At 44.6% G+C, this 14,129-nt stretch overlaps 1 protein-coding gene across 1 annotated transcript in view; it reads right to left on the bottom strand.

Moving 5' to 3' along the window:
* Nucleotides 1-14,129, bottom strand: part of PELI2 (pellino E3 ubiquitin protein ligase family member 2) — a 173,032-nt gene that overhangs the window by 144,835 nt on the left and 14,068 nt on the right. The window lies entirely within an intron of this gene.

Genomic DNA, 14,129 nt, shown 5'->3' with positions numbered 1-14,129 from the left:
AATACTTAAAAAGTCATCTGGAAAACGATGTCCTTACACAAATTTCCCGCATTAAGACCTTAAACTAATACCAGTGTTTAAAAGAAATGCAGGATTGCACTTCGTATTTCTGTTTTCAATTGTATTTCTAACTCTGGATTTAATGGGTCCCTGTATGTTCTGACCAATGTCTCCTGTCGCCACGCTGACAGGACTACTCTCCATCCCCTTCTGGGGGGAAGTTCTTTTAATCTTTAAAGTGTTGCCTTTGCCTCTAGTTCGGCCACACCCAGAACATGGTGGCCAGTACGGCTGAGGGGCCACCAGTAAAACTTGGGAGAGTTTTTTTGTTTTATAATTTGGTAGCTACAGTTTGACAATGGATTTAAATTATCACTTGAAGTTATTCCTGCTGTGTTTTTAATCTGTTCCATTTCCATCACAAAGGAACATCAGCTACATAAAAGTGTCTCTAGAATACAGAGATGATTGATTCCGAGTCTCCTTTTTCTGAGGCCAGATCAAAACACGCACTGTTTTCTTACTCATGTGATCGCTACTATAATGAATGTATCCATGAGTAAGCGGCCGTCATAAACCCACTTTGTTTTAATAGATTCCCCGATCACTTAAATCAAGATAAACATTCTGGATTAAGAGAAGCATATGTAAATCAATTAAAGCTAGGACTCTCAACAGCTAGAGGAGTATTTTCCCCGCTGAGGCCTAGAGGCAAAGAGTACAAGATTGGGCAGGGTTTCTCCTGTGCCTCTCACGTCTCCCCAGCCCCCCACTCCATCAACCACACACTGCTGGCTGAGAAGATCTAACCAGCAAGAGGGTGTCTGATGCCTTTTTAGGGATCCACTCACAACTACACGCCCTTCTCAGGAACCCCCCGCCAATGGCCTCAGGTGAGCCCCCGCGCCCCATCTGAATGAAATGGCCAGGCCAGCACCCTCCCCACCACACTGGAGCTGAATGGCTGCAGGTGCACATCTGGCCCATGTTGGCCAAGGACAAGCTCATTGTGGAAAACACAAAACCGGGACGGAGAGAAAACCAGCTCACGTCTGTGGATGGCCAGAGCTGTGTGATGTTAAGTGCGTCAGCTCTGGGGATGTCCCAACCTGTCACATGAAGCAGCGGCAGAGAAGCCAGGAACGAAGCAGCTGAACAGAGACCGGCAACCAGAGACAAAGAGGACCCTCAGGGCTCCTGCTGGCCCCGCTGTATGCTGACCCTCGTTCATGGCATCCTCTTTAGCTCCGCTAACTCAAGTTGGTTCTGCTATCTACACCCCGAAGTCCTATCTAATATAAAGGGGGGGACCCACAAAACTAGTAGCACCTTAACATATGCAGAAACGTTTTAAGTTACCTGAGCACAGATGCAGATAGTGCAGGTTAAGCAAACACTACGCCAGTCTACATACAGATTCCCCACTCACTCAACACAGCCAAACAGTGATCGGTGAAAAATCCTATTGGAAATAATTAAGGCGATGGTGGAAAAACCAGTGTCCAATGAGACACGTTTCTAATTAGGTGAAGCTACATGGTCCTTCATTCAATATTAAAAATGCCAAGTCCCAGAGCTGTGATGAATATTGGCTTCCTGGTCTTCAGATCTCTCCACTTAGAGCAGAGAAAGGCACAGAACGAGTGTGATAAGACCTGAATGCAACAAGATGCACTCGTGCACAGAGCACGTGGGAAGAGGCATCAGGGAGAGCGTCATGAAGAGACAATATGTGCACGGCCTCGAAACGTGAACCAGACTGACCGGGAATGTAGGGCACTAGTACGCACACAGGCAAGGGGTAGGTAGTTCAGCACTGTGACAGCATCCAGTTCAAGGGGAGAGAAGCAGCGGGTCAAGAGGGTAAAAGGCAGGAGCCAGGCGACAACAAGAGCTGGGCGCTCCATGAGGGCATGGCTTTTTTGAAGAAAGGGGAGCTGATAAGATGTAAGCAAAGGACTAACGTGATCAGACACGCAGTAAACTGCTGAAGCAGCATGGCGCAGGATGGACAACCAGACTAGGGTCCCGGATGGACAGCCAGACTAGGGTCCCGATGATCAGATGGCAGAACTAGCCGAACTACAGGAAGTATAGTGGGTTGAACGGTGGCCCCCTAACAGATGGGCCCATGTCCCGGATCCTTTGGAAAAAGGGTCTTTGCAGATGTAATTAAAGCTCTGGAGAGGAAATCATGCTAGGTTACCAGAGGGCTCGAAATCCAGTAACAAGGGCCTTTATAAGAGACACACAGGACCACGTGAACAGAAAGGGAGGCAGAAACTGGAATTGGACAATCATAAACCAAGGACCGCCTGCAGCCACCAGAAGTGGGAAGAAGCAAGGAAGGACCCTGCCCCCCAGAGCCTCCGGAGACAGCATGACCTTGGCAGCACCGTGGTTCCAGACTTGAGGAACTGGAGAGAACCAGGAGAACCCATTCTGCCATCCTGAGCCACCATTCGGTGGTAATTGGTCCTGATAGCTGCAGGAAACATTAACGGCCTAAACCAAAGCTGCGAGGAAAGGAGGTGGAAGATCAGAGGAGCTCAGAGCATTGTTTTCAGTGCCAGGTGAGCATCAGAACCTCCAGGGAAGCTTTACCAAGCGATGCACGCCTAAGTCTCGAGAGCTTCTGAGTCCGCAGTCCCGGTGCAGGGCTCCAGGCGTGGGCTGTCAGAGCAGCACAGGGATGTGCACTTGCAGCCACGACCGGGCACCAGGGTTTTGAAGGCAAGTATCAAGAGTACTTGGGGACTTGTTTGGCTGCACAGGGTGGAGGGACAGAGAAAGGTAACGGCATACAGGCTTGTGGCCTCGGCCAGGGGGATGGCATTATTAGGAAGCAGGACAGGAATGACAGGGATATCCAGGGAAAGCCACTCGGGAGGTGAGACAACTTACAGACCCGGAGGGCTTTTATACTACAAGTGTGGCAGTTGAAATCACAAGCATAAACGAGATACGCCCAGCAAAAGTGCCAAATAAAGAAGTTAAGGACCAGAAGGCAAAGACTGACCCTAGAAAATGCAACCATTTAAAGAAATAACCCCTTCTTAGTCATAGGCAGAAGGACCAGGAACAGGAGAAAGTTGTATCACTGAAGACAAGAGAATTAACAGTGTTTAAGCAGTTAAAAGGCCAGTTCATAGAAGAAAAACGTACTACCCATGATCTGGAAGACCGGGACAGTGGGGACCTGATCCATCTCCAGAGTGAACAAGTAAACCCAAACCAGCCCCTAGACCCTGGGTCTCACTCTGAGCCTCCCCTCCCATCCCATGTTCTCCTCACGGCAGAGAATCTCAGCAGAGAGCTCCCCACGCACTGTCCTGCTTCCAACACTCTCGGACTCTTCAATTCACTAGCATATGATCTTTGCCCCAAATCAAAAAGTACATTTGGTCACGTGTCCTGCCACCACCCTCTCTGACCTCCACCCCACCCTAAAAGTTTCCCACTGGCTCTCGAATCAATGTGGCAGATCGGAGAGGACCACAGATGCCCAGGACTTCACCCAGTGAGAGGGGAAGTCTAAGTCCCCTCTCCCTACACCTGGGGTGGCCTTAGGGACTCGCTTACCAACAGGACGTGGAGGAAGTAACGTTCTGAAACTTTCCGAGCCAAGTCTGAAAGAACCTTGCGGTTTCTGCCTGGGTCTTCGGTGAGCATTGAGCTGCCACAGAAAGAGACCTGGGACCACCATCCTGGGGAGGCCACACACAGGCGCTCCGGTCAGCAGGCTCAGCAGAGTCCAGTCTTCCAACCACCCCGTTCAAGCACCGGTCACATGAATGAAGCAGTCTTGAACCTTCCGGACCGGCCTATCCCCCAGCAAACTGTTACCAAGTGACCACGATACCATGTGAGGCAGAAAAACAGCCCAGCGGAGCCCTGCCCGAATTCCTGACTCACAGAACGGTGCAGTAAATAAGAACATCACTGTGTCAAGCCACTAAGTTGAGGGCAGTTGGTTACACAGGAATAGGAGCTTGGAACAAGCCCTAATACTCCCTTCTCCCTGATCACAGCCTCTCCTTTGTCCCCTGATCTGTCAAGCACAGTCACGTCTTCCTGATCACAGACCCTTCCCCTTCAGCCCGGCTTCCCCAGGGAATGTCCAGTCCAACCACAGTGCCTGACACAGCACACCAGTGCAGGAGCACCCAGGCACTGAGACCCACCCAGGGCGACCACAGGACAAGAGAGAAGGACCATCATTTATATGGTGGAGGAGAGATGTGATTTTTGCCAACAAAGGCACAAAGTTATCATTCCAACGAAGAAGATCAGAATGTTCCCTGGCCTGGCAAGCACTTCAGCCACTAAGTTTGTAGAAAATAGTATTACCAAGAGTTTCTGCCCCCTGTTTTAGCTGAACAGGAGTATTTGGACTGAAACCCACAAGTTGTTTTTCAAGCTTCCCGTTTAAAAAAAAAAAATTCTGGAGATGTTAAAAACATCCACTTATTTATTAAGTGTGCGATGAAAATTTAACTCTTCGTATATGCAGGGCAAATAGCCGGTCTTAATAATAAAGGTATTTGGATGCTGTGAATGACAATAAAAAACCTGTGTAAGAAACCTCACAAATCGAGGGTTTTTCCTGGTTTAAAATGCAGGGTTCACACGTTTTCACTAGCATTTGCTGTGCATTTACCATGAGGGAGGCATTACTACCCTCTGTGGACAGGTAACAGGCTCGACTGGCTGAAATCCACACACAGACTTGCACAGCGAGGAGAGGGCGGACAGAACCCTACTCCACATCTGCTTCTGTCGGACTCCAAATGTCATTCTTCCCAGGAGATGCTGACAATTTTTAAATCCAAGGCATTTCTTGGCATACAACACCAAGATACAGTCTTGAGGAGATGCCTGCCACCTAAAAGATGCATTTGTCAGAAAGAATTTTCTACGGGAACCAGCAAGAGAGGTATGCCAGGGGCTCCCCATCCCATTTTGGAAGCATCACGTCTGATCTTCACCAGCCTGAACTTAGAGCGGCACCCACGTGGAAATGGGAAAGGGGATGTGGGGTACGGCACCCCAGGACCGCCCTGCAGAGGCAGCCCGGCTTCCCGCCGCAGGCTGAACGTTCTGCCCTCCCTCCGAAGCAGCACTTCTGTCACTGGCACAGATAAACAGCGAGCAACTACTGTAGCCAAAGTAAACCGTACACTGCAGAGGAACAAGTCAGGGACACTGCAGGCGAGCTCGGATACAGGGCACAGGGTCTGATCAACACCTGCAGTGTGGCACCTGCCTCGACAGCACACACCAGCTCACAGGACAGTGAATGCACTTGTGCAAGTGCAAGAAAATGCACGTAAGCCCGTAAGGGCCTGACACCAGCCTGATGATTACAGACCCAACTCACGGTTTACTCTGTCAGAACACATCTGGACTTGCCTTGCCCTGATGAACATTATACACAAAGCCCTGGGACCCAACAGTGCTTATTCCTCTGTGCCTAACAAATGCTGCACAGTGTAGGGCTTTGTAAACCGACATTCCTTTCTAGCCAAAGAACTAATTATGGCAGCACCAGAACAGTCTCTCTCTCCCCCCTGCTGATTACCTGCTGCAGCTCTTTCAACATCACTTCATTCAGAAAATCTTCCTGGGTTTGGCCTAAAAATGAGAATTCTCAATGTCCCATTTCTGGTTGGAAATGGTCTTTGCTTCAAGTGTCTACTTAAGGTCCAATCAATATGAGAAACAATATATGCACTCAAGAATGCAACCCATGAGGTGCCTGGGGTGAGTCAAGCCCCAGAGCCAGAGGCTAAGGATACTCACAAGAGATCTTGCCTCTTGAGACAGGGAGGTGAAGGCAGAAAAACTATAAATACTAATAAATGCTAATGAAAGGGAGTTAGAACACAACGTGAAAAAATAAATCGGATCATTAAGTTCTGAATCGGGACCCAGCATTGGGTCTTGCCACGCCCTGCACGTGGGATTGGAATCAGGGAACCCTAGGAGCTATCTGCTACACCAGACCTGTGCCACGGCACGGGTTAATCTTCCCTTTATAACTCACACCATTTTGACGGGATGCTTTTCGAGAAGTTCCCTTTTTATTTGGATAAGCCCCTTCACCTCTACATGGCACCTTAAAACCGAGGAGGGGGCTCAAGCACACAGTGACCACGTGAGCGCGGGGATAACGACAGTGGTGCAGGGATCCGCAAACAGGAGCTCCAGCTCCCACTCTTTCCTGCCCGGGGCAGGGAACCTACCGAAAACGGGCCTGTTTCTTCAGCTACAGAGAGAGCAACATAAAATTACGAACTCAATTTTAAAGATTCCCAAGCCTCTTTCGAGCATTCCAAGTGCGGATGGACACAGAAGGCATCTCACCCAGCTAGAACACCGTGGTCCCGGCTCAGGAAGGTGAAGGTTGTGGTGCTTCACGAAACTATAGGCTTTCACAGCCATCACCCTTCCAAAAGCCTCCCAGATCTTCAGTTAGATTTCCAGGTTGCCTTTTTCTTATCTTGAGGGGTTTTTTGTTTTTGTTTTTAGCTTCCCCATACCAAAATATTTCCCAAGGTAAAATATTAGAAGTTTTTTCTATCAGGAACACAGTACTGCCCCCACAGCAGGAGATCTTAGGCTGTTCCTCCAGGCTCTGTACACCCACGCACTCTCCTCCAGCCCCTCTGCAGGAGGGACAGGGAGAGCCCTGGTGGGCCACGCTCCCATCCCAGGGGGACTTTGCCCACGTCCCTGAACTTCTCAGAAGCTTACTGTCCTTCCCCCTAAAGGAGGAAGGCCTAACAGTCTACCTTTGGATTCTGCGGCAGTGTGTTGGGGGAGGAGCTCAGGAGAGGCGGGGACCCCAGCCTACACTGGCCTCTGGGCCACCACTCCATTCTTTCTGGCATTTACTCAGTTCCTGTAGGGAGGGTCACACCTCCCCAGGTGTTTCTTTCTCCAACCAGGCCATTCAAAAGAAAATGAACTCGCAAAGCAAATCCAGTCTACCTCAAAAACAAAGGAATGGTTTATGAAAAGAACATTATCCTCGAATACTTTGTCATTTGTGGGACTGAAATCTTTCTCCTCCCTTTTTCATTTCAAATTGGTACCGTCACTAAATCACACAGGATTTTTTTTTTTTTTTTACTGTATTGAATCTTTGATTTTTTAAGCATTGCTGGAGGGCCAACAGCAGCGCATTTTCCACTGAATACTTCAAGATATGCAAAGCATCAGGAATACGGAAAGTTATTTATGTTATTCTCACAACATCTAAGACTACTTCTTTTATTCTGCCATTGGCACCACCAGACCAAAACACACCCAACTAAACGTGTATTAATCTCAGTGCTTTACGGCAGAGTCTCTTGTGTACCTTATTAGGTGAGCATTCAAGTATTACTCTTTTAGTAACCTGGTTCCTAAAAAAGAAAAAGATCACAAAGAAAAAAACCGAAGTGTGGCAAAAAAAAANAAGGGGGAAAAAAAAAAAAAAAAAAAAAGAAAAAAGGATCTGATACACTACAAGATTTGCACAGTTCAAAAATCATGTAAAGATTTATCTTGTTCTTGGATTAGTACCACCTTACACTCTACACTTCTTTACGTCCATCATTTTGGAAAACAAATCAAATCCCCAACGTTCCTTCTCCATCACTCTAACCTTTGCTCATTTTAGCCTGTCATCCCCTAAGTTAAGAGGATCCGGCCTGTGAACTGTATGGGGTAGGCTGAAGCACAGGTCCCACGTCCTCACTCCTCCCTGAGGACAGCCCCTGAGCCATGACTTTCTAGCTCCGGTAATGTCCTTGCCCTGGACTTCGGCTTGGGCCACAGGGAGGCTAACAGTGAGATGCGAGCAGGGGCTGGAGATGCGCTTGGCAGTTGGGATCACCCTCCGGCACCTCGGACGTGGCCGTAGGAAACCCACGTCCAGGCCAGCCTGCCAAGGGGGAGACACACTCGGAGGAGATCCGAACCACACGCAGGCAGCACGAAGCAAAGCTACTCCAACACCGCCTAACACAGAGTCCTCTCAGCCAACCCGCGGACTCAGGAGAATAAATCGGTTGTTTGAAAAGTCAGAGTTTGGGGAGGATTTGTTACTCAGCATTATAGGGCAAAAAAGAAATGATGCTCTGAATTTCAAAAGCAAATTAACATAAGTAGCTTCCTCCTCCATACCTAAAGACTTTGGGCTAAAGACAAAGAAAACATCCTATATATGCCCAAAGTTCTATATATAAAGACTTCCATTCTGAAGGAAGAAGATTAAAATTCCAAACGTGTCCCTTTTTAAACTAAGGAAAACTTATTTAAAAAAAAAAAGTATACTTTTTAAAGAGGGGGATGAAATATCAAATTGTAGGTCTTCTTTTCCATAAATTACATCAAAGCTGTGGTCCCTCAAATAAGCTATAAGTGTATATAAGGTCTTAGTCTCTAAAAATCAAATTTAGCAATTATATCCTATATCTTTTATGTCTATTTGGCAAAGCACTGATTCTTTTAAATCCGTTTATATACAACTTCCACCATAGTAAGAGGCCTCTAAAAATTGAGCATTTCAAAGGTTGCCAGAAAAGGGGGCGTCTAAAACTAGCACTGGGCGCAGCATCTAACACGTACTAAAGCTCTGGGCATTTCAAATAAGGAACCTGATGTACAAAGATTTTATTACTGGCCCGAAGAATTAAAGCCAGAAATTGAAACTAGCATTGGAATCTCTTCTCATAAGTTAAAACTACTCCTAACTACTAAAATAATTACTTCAAATCGCTTCCTTTTTCAAAATTTCTCCTAAAAAGAATCACATCAATGTAACCTTTACTAATGTTTACTTTCAGCCTTTAGCATACGCACATGGAATTTAGAAATTCCTAGAAATATAGACGTGTCAGAGCAAGCAAACCCAACTTTTGAAAACTTGTTGGGCAATGCCCTGACAAATTAGGAGATATATAATTGATATTGTGTGTAGCAACTAAGTTCAAGATGGTTATAAAATATATTCACTTTAATCAATTACCCAGGACAGAATGGGGTGGGGGAGGGAAGGGTTTACACCAAATATACTTCAATGAACTATAAAGTGTACAGCCAGTGGTGGCTTCACATCACGCACGTTGCGGCTACATGGACTCACATTCTTTCACATCCTAAAGATTCTTTAATTTCTAGAAGACCTACGTATAATCGCTGAAGTACAAGATTAGAAAATATTAGAATATATATAAAATCCAGTTTATTTCAAGAAAGGGAAGCACGCTCTAAAACCACATTTTCTTTTTTTTTTAATTTTTTTTATTACATTATGTTAGTCACCATACAGTACATCCCTGTAAAACCACATTTTCTAACAGCAGAAGGAGTAGGTCAATCAGGTCAATTACCCAAGAGGGCTTCTTTCTGAGCGGCCGTAGTAAACGATTTCTGTACCAACCAACCTTCAGTGCTACCGAAGCTATGATCTACAAGTTAGTTTTGGTTTGGCATATTAACCCCCAACTGCAAAAGGAAAAAGTCCTTCACATTCACCATGAATACATTAACTTGCCAATGACCACAAACACATTGTTTTTCAAATGGATACCAGAAGCCTGTCAACAACCATGCACATAATCTGAATACGGGGAGTATCTTATCAAGAATTCGGAAATCAGAACAGAGATTTCCTTCCCAAGTCTACTAATTTACATTACCCAATACAGTAGCCACTAGACACACACAACTGCTTTTTTTTTAAAGATTTCTTTATTTTCAGGGTGCCTGGGTGGCTCAGTCGGTCAAGTGTCTGCCTTCAGCTCAGGTCATGATTCCAGGGTCCTGGGATTGAGCACCTGCATTGGGCTCCCTACACAGTGGGGAGCCAGCTTCTCCCTCCCCTGCTCCCCCTGCCTGTGCTGTCAAGTAAAATCTTCAAAAAATATTTTTTTATTGTAGAGAGAGATAGAGAGAGTGTGTGCGCAAAAATGAGTGTGTAGGGGTGGGGTTGGGGGCAAGGGTGGAGGGAGAGGGAGAGAATCTCACACAGACTCCCCATTGAGCATGGAGCCCAACATAGGGCCTGATTTCACCACCGTGAGATCATGACCTGAGTCAAAACCAAGAGTCAGACACTTCACCAACTCAGCCACCCAGGTGTCCCCACATGCAGCTATTTAAATTTTAACTGAACTTATATTAAAAATTCAGTTTTTGTGCTAGGCACATTTCAAGTGCCCAACAGTCAGATGTGGCCAGTGGCTACCAGTGGACGGCAGGGCTAGAGAACCATTCCATCATCCCAGCAAGTTCAACGGGACTGGTGCTGGAATAGACGTTCACGCAAGTCAAATCAAGGAGCATCTCCCAGGCACCTAGCCATTTGGTAGCAGGACCCTGAATCCTACTTCAAATTCTCCCTCAGGATCTCCAGAATTTAAAGTTTTTGGACACTGTTTCTAAGAGTTCCTCAGAATGATGCCACCAGCACTAAGAACACATTCTCAAACTCCATCTTTCTTCTTGAAGAAGAGGTTTTTCTATGTGGTCATTAAGAAAATGTCCTACTGTCTTTGAGGGAAAGGAAAGATTCTGGCATCAAAAAATGTATTTTGCTTGAGGTCTAAGCATTTTCTCTAGGGACACACTTCAAAATGTGCGATGTAAGTTCTCGCAAAGTGTGATTCACTCACAAAAACTCACTTTATAAACAACTTCCAAATTCACACTCCATGCAGATACTGAGAAGGCATTTGATAAGCTTCTTTAGCCAAATTCATGTTTTTAAGAGCGAAGAAGAGTATTTCCTTCCCACAATTACTTAAAGATAAAACGGTAAAAGCATTGTATTAAAAACCAGGAATAAGATGATTATTACCATTTTTACTAAACACTGTTCCAAAAGTCCTTGCCTAACTAAAAACACTGAATTAGAAATAAGGAGTATTAACTGTAGGAAAAGAGAGAGAACTAAGTGTTATTCCTATGATAATTAAAACAATGTATTACTTGAGAACAAAAACCAAAACCAGTGGAACAGAAGAAATATTCCAGAAATAGAACCTTGGCTATGTAAGAAATAGAAGAAAGTACCACTAGTCAATGGGAAAGAAATTGGATTATTCGATCAATCCTGTAAGGAAACCAACTAACTAAAAGGAAAAAAAAGTGTTCAGAGCTGCAGCTCAACTTCCACCACAAAATTCTGAAATACATAAAAGATAAATGTGCACGTCAACTAAAGAAAACAAAGTTGAGCACTGATTCAGGGATATAAAAAACAATGTTCTAAACACAGTGGTGGGACACCTGGGTGGCTCAGTCAGTTAAGCAATGGACTCTTGGTTTCGGCTCAGGTCATGATCTCAGGGTCGCTCAGCTCAGGACAGACTATGCCCCTCCCCCGCCCGCTCTCTTTCAAATAAATAAGATCTTAAAGAAAAAAAAAAGTGGAAAAATTACAAAGAAAAGGATTGGTATGCTTAAATATGCAAAAATCTGAAATTCTGCATATAAAAAATGATAAGATTTATCCAAAGCTAGAAAAAAATATTGGCAATAATATGACAGAAACTTATATCTTTAATAGGCAAATGTATATAGAAGGAAAAAAACCTGACATCCCCATAGATACACAATAGACAATTGGCAAAGACCATGAACAGAAAATTCAGAAAAAACGAAAAATGGCTAATGAACACTTTTTAAATGTTCAATCTCATCACTAATCAAAGAAATGCAAATTAAGGATTATTATTTGCCAATAAAATTACTGAACTATTGAAGTGACCTCGCAGTCTAATACACCTCTGGTGAGGATGTTAATCAGTCTGATCTCTGGAAAATAACTCAGCAACATGTATCAACACCCTTATAAAAGTACTCGTGTTCTTTGACCTAGTAATTTTATTTAGAGAGATCTATTCTCAGGAGTTTATTTTGAAATGCGAGTTTTATGCACAAAGATGTTAATTATGTCATTATTTATAATGGCAAAAACTGCAAATAGCCTAAATATTCAATAATAAAGGATTAAGTCGGATCCTGTAATTCTACATGACAAAACTGTGTTTACTCCAACTGTTTAATAGCAATGAAAAAGGATTATAAAAACCAGAATGCAAAATGTACCTTTAATATGGTCAGAGTATTTAATATTCATAGGAAAACTGAAATACACCAATGTTAAGTGATTACGGCTAGACAGTATAATTATGTAATCTTCTATTTTTCTGTATCTCCGAAAGACCTGTGTTGAATATATTTTTAAAATCAGAATTAGATGTTCCAAAAAGCATATATTAAATAAGGTAGCCTCCTTTTTATTTCTAATGGCACAGTATTGATCAATTTAGATGTGAAACAAGACACAGAAATTTTAAAAATTAAAAAAACGAGTCAACCCTGAGGGTGTGAAGATTTAAATTTATACTCAGTAGAAGGCCACAAGGGAGCTTAAACTGTTAAATGGTTACATTCACAAATACCATTTGTGCACAGATTATCTCTGGCATACAAACTATGGTTTTTCCATAGTTGGGGAAACTGGTACAGAAAGCTCTTTGCACCTATCCTTCTTGTATTTCTTAGGAAATGAAGTTCTCTACTACTACAGATATTGTGACACGCGTGCTTACTTCTTTTATGTAGAATCTTCATCAAACTTTCACCTTACATAATTAATCTGTCGTTAGAGTATAAAAATGGTCTCTAGGGCCTATGGATATAGACCTTCGAAGATCTTAAATCTGAAATCTCCTGGATTAAGGAAGTCCTAAAAGAATGCACAACACCACTTACCAGGCAACAAACTCTTTTGCTCACATGTGACCATTTTTCTGCTACTTTCTCTGCAGATGAACAGAAAATTACGCTTGGTATTTACACCGGGACCGGCAACCAGCGAGAGCAGGAACTGCAGGCAACTCACAGAATCCGAGCCTGGTTACAGAAGAAACTTCAAGGTAGAGGAGGATTGTTCATACTCCCCAAACCAGTACAGCCACAACCTGGTCTTCCAGAACACTTAAAGTAGCACTACTCAAGCCAAGAAGTCCAAAAGTTCATTTTCAAGGGAGTTCGTCAAGTGAACCGAAGAAAATGGAGCAGGCTTCTCCGCGGTCATCCTTCTCACAGCTCGGAACATCTAACACGCCCCGCGAGCGTCCACGTGGAGCACAGAGCCACAGCTCCCCAGTTCACTTGGCCTCATGGCCCACTGTCACGGCACACGCATGACGATTTCAGGGAACAGTGCTCTCAAGTTAGGGAGCTGCCACGGTAGGTGTGTAGATACACCACACTGCTCACGGTTACTACCAACACATGGGTGGCTTAGAGAAGAGGAGGACTTTCAAGCCACAGCACTGCATACGGCCTTTCCATTAGTACCCATTTTCTAACTGACATCAATTAGAACTCCATTTCAATATAGGAATCTTCACTTTATAGCCATCATTTAACTACGATACCTGCTATAAGGAAGAATGAATGTTAAAATTGTAAGTTAATGTGGTTATAAGTGCAGTTTCCTTTAACTTACTTCCTTGGTATATTCATGACAATTACTGATAAGCTACAGTAAAGGAGGGGCTAGAAATGAAAAATTAAGAGCTAAAAACCATAAACATAGCTCCCGAACCTTTCTCATGACGGACCCAACAGAGGGCTAAACAAGACCTGTCCGGGGACAGCAGACTCCAGGTTTCTGGGACCTCAGTGATCACAACAGACGCGGCCATCCAGAAACCTCCTGTAATGAGGCCCTAGTGGGAGCCCCGGTCTCTGGTTTTTCCTCTGTCCCTCGATACTCATTCTCCCTTCCTTTCAGCAAAATAATCACAATCATTGCCATGTATATAATGCTTCCTTTGTGCCAGGTACTGTCCTGAATGCTCACCACAACTGCACGTACCCCCACCTTAAAGACCACAAAAGAGGCACAGAGAGGTTAAGCAACTTCCCCCCAGTCTCACAGCCATTTAGTGGCACGGCTAGAACCCCCGAGTTTCCCGGCAGCTGGGTGTGGTCACGTGACTGGGACAACCGTAGACAACTTCCAGCCCCTCTTATAGTGGGAGCACTTTCCCTGCCCGTTCTCTTCCCTACAGGCTGGAACACCGATGGGAAATAGGACAGCCTGTACTATGTGACACCAA

This window comes from Ailuropoda melanoleuca, chromosome 20 (assembly GCF_002007445.2).
Source record: "Ailuropoda melanoleuca isolate Jingjing chromosome 20, ASM200744v2, whole genome shotgun sequence".
Lineage (NCBI taxonomy): Eukaryota > Metazoa > Chordata > Mammalia > Carnivora > Ursidae > Ailuropoda > Ailuropoda melanoleuca.
This window is presented reverse-complemented; position numbering and strand designations above follow the sequence as displayed.